The sequence below is a fragment of the Crocuta crocuta genome, unplaced genomic scaffold (assembly GCF_008692635.1).
Source record: "Crocuta crocuta isolate KB4526 unplaced genomic scaffold, BGI_CrCroc_1.0 scaffold147, whole genome shotgun sequence".
Lineage (NCBI taxonomy): Eukaryota > Metazoa > Chordata > Mammalia > Carnivora > Hyaenidae > Crocuta > Crocuta crocuta.
Genome location: NW_027532594.1, coordinates 4,175,082 through 4,180,718, shown reverse-complemented (window position 1 = coordinate 4,180,718; position 5,637 = coordinate 4,175,082). Strand labels below are relative to the sequence as shown.

General features: G+C 41.3%; 1 pseudogene across 3 annotated transcripts in view; it reads left to right on the top strand.

Moving 5' to 3' along the window:
* LOC144244632 (ferritin light chain pseudogene) overlaps positions 1-3,660 on the top strand; it is an 18,926-nt pseudogene extending 15,266 nt beyond the window's left edge. For all 3 annotated transcript variants that reach the window (XR_013339004.1, XR_013339003.1, XR_013339005.1), the window contains exon 2: positions 2,799-3,660. The product of XR_013339004.1 is annotated as a ferritin light chain pseudogene, transcript variant X2 (transcript). The remainder of the gene's footprint in view (positions 1-2,798) is intronic.
* Positions 3,661-5,637: the final 1,977 nt, after the last annotated feature.

Below are 5,637 nucleotides of genomic sequence, written 5' to 3'. Positions count from 1 at the left end.
AACAAGAGAAAAAAAAAAAAAAAAAAAAAAAAAAAAAAAAGAAAGTCATAAAGACCTCTGGGATCATTAATTATGTAAACTCACACTGGCTAGTTAATAATCATAATAGTTAATTGGAAAACTTTGTTTCCAGTCACTTTAGTAACTCAGACTCTTTTTCTTTTTCTGCCTGTTCCCTAAAAGTCCTAAACTATTTCCAAAATGGTATTGCTTAGCTGAAAGGAAAGAAGCCCAAGGGCAGGGATGTACGTATGCATGTATGTGTTGTATGTATATATTTATTAATTCGTAGATTCACTCTGATATTTTTTATTGTGTAAATTGTTTTTTTAAAAATAAACTTTTTTTGGGCACCTGGGTGGCTCAGTTGGTTAAGCATCTGACTTTGGCTCCAGTTACGATCTCACAGTTTGTGGGTTCGAGCCCTGTGTCGGGTTCTGTGCTGACAGCTAGCTCAGGGCCTGGAGCCTGCTTCCAATTCTGTGTCTCCTCTCTCTGACCCTCCCATGCTCACGCTGCTTCTTTCTCTCTCTCTCTCTCTCTCTCTGTCTCTCAGAAATAAATAAAACATTTAAAAAATTTTTAAAAAACGTAAATGAAACTTTTTTGAGGTACACTTCGCACACAATAAAACACCTCCATTTAAGTGTGCAATTTCTGGGGTTTTTTTTCCCCCAATTTTTATTTAAATACTAGTTAATTAACATATAGTGTAATCAATGGGTTTTGACAAATTGCCCCTTATAAACACCACAATCAAAACATAGAGCATTTCCATAATTCTCCCCAATTTTTTCATACCAGCAGCTATCTGACACAAAAATTAAAAGGCTCTAAAATGTCCACTTTCACGGATTTCACTTTCCTTAAAGCCCAATTCTGGCTTCCATGGGCAAATTGAGATAACTATAAAAACATCACTTAGTGGTTTCTTTCCAATAGGTGCCAGACAACACTTACCCAATATGCTGCTTTTAGTTATTGGTGTCAGGAGTATAGGTGTTTTTAGTAACTGCTGTCAGCCTTGCCTTCTGCTGTCATCTTGAGAAATGGCCCAATCACGGTTCCTGCACTACTTCTTCCTACTTCTGGACCCTCAGCCATGGTCGGACAGGATGCGTGACTGCCTTTTAAATGCAACACATATAACACAAAACATAATGCAAACTCCATGCATTTGTTCACATGAAGTCCCAGTCTGTAAAGCCCTTTCCAGGGACTAGCTCAAGCCCTGCCTCTCTGAGAAGCCTTTCCTCACCCACCCACACTTTTGGAGCTCCCCTATATCCAGAGTATCCATACTGTGCACTGTTTAGCACACATGGTTGGTGTCAACAGTTTAGTGTCTAACACATGTCTGTCTCCTCCATAACTGGGTAGTGGACTCCTCAAGGGCAGGGACTTCCTTTCTGAATGGCAATGTCCAATGCCCAATGAAGAGTCACTGAATGACTGAGCTCTTGAGACTTTCTTTGGCAGAATACATTATATTTGAACAGGTCTCAAAACACTTTTTGACTCACAACAGATAATTGGATTTTTATCCCATGCCGTAGCCAATGACCTCAAAGGGACAAAATGGGAGTGCTGGGTTCTACACTCTGATATAGAGGCCATTCTGCCTTAAGGAAACCTGATGTGTGACAATCCAAACTTACAGAGGGTATAAATCATGCATATTTTGTTGGAGAGTAGAAGAGGTTGTAAGAAGGGGAGGGAAAGGAGAATATCCATGATTACTTACGAAATATTGTTTCACTGTAGGGAAAGCAGTCANATGACCTCAAAGGGACAAAATGGGAGTGCTGGGTTCTACACTCTGATATAGAGGCCATTCTGCCTTAAGGAAACCTGATGTGTGACAATCCAAACTTACAGAGGGTATAAATCATGCATATTTTGTTGGAGAGTAGAAGGGGTTGTAAGAAGGGGAGGGAAAGGAGAATATCCATGATTACTTTACTTACGAAATATTGTTTCACTGTAGGGAAAGCAGTCGTCACAGGGTTCCTTGAATGCTTGATTTCTTCCTTCTTTGGTCTCCTATGGGACTTCCCTTCATCATGCATCTTCTCTCTCCCCAATTCCTTCAGATTTCTCCCTTATGCCATGAACAACTCCAGTTTTCTTTAATTAAAAATAAAAAATATATTTATCCTTCTGAGATCCTTGATCACCCACAGCTGTGACTATATCTCTCACCTTCCCTTCTCTTACAGTGTTCAGAGTCACCTACATTCATTATTTTCACTTTCTCTATCTTTTCACTCCTTTTTTGAAATAGGTTATTTATTTATTTTGAGAGAAGGAGAGAGACAGGGAGAGAGAGCAGGGGAGGGGCAGAGAGAGAAGGGGAAAGAGAATCCCAAGTAGGCTCCATGTTGTCAGCAAGGAGCCCAATGCAGGGCTCCCTTCTCATTCTGTGGAGGCTCAAATTATTATATATTAATCATTATATAATTAATATAGGCTGCAAATATAACATACAATATATTCATATTATAAAATATGTATATATTAATCATTACATATTAATATAATCTGTATATACAGCTGCTTTAAGTTGTCCCACAGATTACTGATGCACTGTTCAACTTTATATTTCTTTTTTCTCTATATATTTAATTTTGAATGTTTTCTTCAATCTCACTAATTTGCAATGTCTAATCTGCTATTAATCTCGTCCAGTGTATATTTTATCTCAGACATTGTAGCTTTAATCTCCAGATTTCGGTTTTTAAAGATATCTTCTAGTAGTATGCCTGCCAGTCACAGGGATCTGTCTCTTGCTTCAACAGTGTTTGAATGGGACAGACCCGGGGATGTCTCTTCTACCAGCCTCTGACCACCCTCCAAACTTTTTCTAGTCCCAGCTTTCAGAGTCATCTTCTTGGCCACCCTCTGCCTCTGGGAGCAGCCAATGTCCTATTTTGAACTTAGCTCCTTATTACAGATCAACAATGAGCTGCCACATTCGTCAAAATTATTCCACTGAGGTGGAGACCGCCATCAATTGCCTAGTCAACATGCATCTATGGGCCTCCTACACCTACCTCTCTCTGGGCTTCTATTTCAACCGTGAGGATGTGGCTCTGGAAGGCATGAGCCACTTCTTCTACAAGCTGGCGAAGGAGAAGCACAAGGGTGCTGAGCATCTCTTGAAGATGCAAAACCAACGCGGCGGCCACGCCCTCTTCCAGGACATGAGGAAGCCATCCCAAGATGAGTGGGGTAAAACCCAGGATGCCGTGGAAGCTGCCCTGGTTCTGGAGAAGAACCTGAACCAGGCCCTTTTGAATCTGCATACACTGGGTTCTGCCTGCGCAGACACCCATCTCTGTGACTTCTTGGAGAACCATTTCCTAGATGAGGAGGTGAAACTCATCAAGAAGATGGCTAACCACCTGACTAACCTCTCCAGGCTGGCTGGCTCTCAGGCTGGGCTGGGCGAATATCTCTTCGAAAGGCTCACCCTCAAGCACGATGAGGAGCCTCTGGAGCCCAGCAGCCTTTGAGGGGCCCCTTTGGCATCCCTTTGGCTCCAGGGCTTATGCCTGAGCCTCTCCCTGCAGCACTGGGCAGCTTTGTAACCACCCTGGAGCCCTCCCCCAAGCTGTGGACCAAAAGGAAACAATAAAGCGTTTTGCAGCAGCTGGTGAAAAAAAAGTCTTCCATGTCTCTACTTAACTTTTTGAACATATGGAAAATACCATTTTAATACTGTTTGCTAATTACATCATGTATAGCAGGTCTGGATTGGCTTCAATTAATTGATTGCTGCAAAATGGTACATACTTTCTTGCTTCTTTGTGTACCTAATAATCTTGACTAGATGGCACGCTTTGTGCACTTTACCTTTTAGAGTGATGGATGTTTTTGAATTTTTATAAATATTCTTCAACATTGTTCTGCACTAAAGTTATTTGGAAATCATTTGATCCTTTTGGGCCTTGCATTAAGAGGGTATAGAATAAACTAGAATACTGTTTAGATCAGGGGTAATAATCATTCTCCATTGTTGAGGCGATACCCTTCTGAGGATTCTACAAATGCTGCATGAAATTATGAAGTTTTCTAGCCTGGGTAGTGCGAACAAACACCATTGTTAGCCCTGTGCAAGCATCAGGTATTGTTCTCTGTGATATATTTTTTTTTTATATTTTTATTTATTTCTAGGAGAGAGAGAGACAGCGTGAGTAGGGGAGGGTCAGAGACAGAGGGAGTCACAGACTGAAACAGGCTCCAGGCTCTGAGCTGGCAGTCAGCACAGAGCCCGACGCGGGGCTCGAACCCACGAACCGCGAGATCATGACCTAAGCGAAAGTCAGACGCTTAACCGACTAAGCCACCCAGGCGCCCCTCTCTGTGATATTTTAGATAGTTCTTTCTTGAGCCTGAAGTCATAATTTCACATGCCTGTGCTTATAAATACTCTTGAATATTTGAAGGTGATTTTCTGCAAATCTCTGGAGTGCTCTCTGCACAGTCTCTCTTCTCTGGCACTTTGTCCTATGCACCTTAGCCGCTTGGTCTCCCCAGGTTCTTAGCTCCATGTCCTCAATTCAGGAAGTTCAAAAAGATCCACCTGAGTTCTACTTTTCTTTTCTGTGCCCTGGAAACTTTCAAGGCAGAAAGCTGGAGCAATCTTGGGAATTACTTCATTTGTTTCCTCTCTTATGGATTACTGTCCTTCATTGCCTGATGGCCATCGTTTCATACATGTAATCTGATTCATTGTTATTGCATCAGGTAGGATGGTAAATGTAATCATTGTTACTTCATGATGATTGAAGTCAGAAGTCCTAAAGGCTCCTCTAGATCTGCCTTAAAAAAGCTTAAAAGAAAGGACGGAAAGAATCAAATTCAAATAACTTAGTTACATGTCAGGATGAAGCTCAAACTCTTTAAGAATATAACAAAACCCAGTGTCCAACAATGTAAAATTCACAATGTCTGGCATTTAATAAAAATTACTATGTATACAAAGAACTGGGAAAATATGACCCACAACCAGGAGAAAAATCAAGCAATAGAGACAGATCCAGAAATGACAGAGGTAATAGAATTATCAGACAAAGAATTAAAACATTTATTCTAAATTGTATAAGTGTATTTGAGGATGTAGAGAAAACATGAGCATGATGAGGAGAGAGATATGAAAGATACATATTTTAAAGAGAATCAGAGACTTGGACTGTAGGATTGATGCTTCCACAGGCTGGCTGTATGACCCTAGAAAATACTTCTACCCTCTCTGGGCTAATGACATCTCTAATACTCTCTTCGTCTTCGTCTCTTTCTCATACCATAAGCTCTGCTTCCTAAATGTCTACCTGTCTCCATGTCTACTTCCCAGTCATCTCTCCCCTAGACTATGGCAAACCTCTCATCCCAACTACCACCACACCCAATCTTTTTGTCCCACAACATAGCCAGAGAGATTTCTCCAAAATGAAAAACCATGCCTGTTTTCTGGCCTTTCAGTGTCCTTAGGATAAAGTTCACAGTTTACATTGCAGACTCAAGGCCCTTCTTGGTTTGGTCTCTCCCGGCTTGCTCTCTTGAGCCTTTTGGGAAACCATTCTGGCCTTTCCCTCCTGGCTTCACTCCTACTCTTTCATCCTGGGGCTTCCTGCC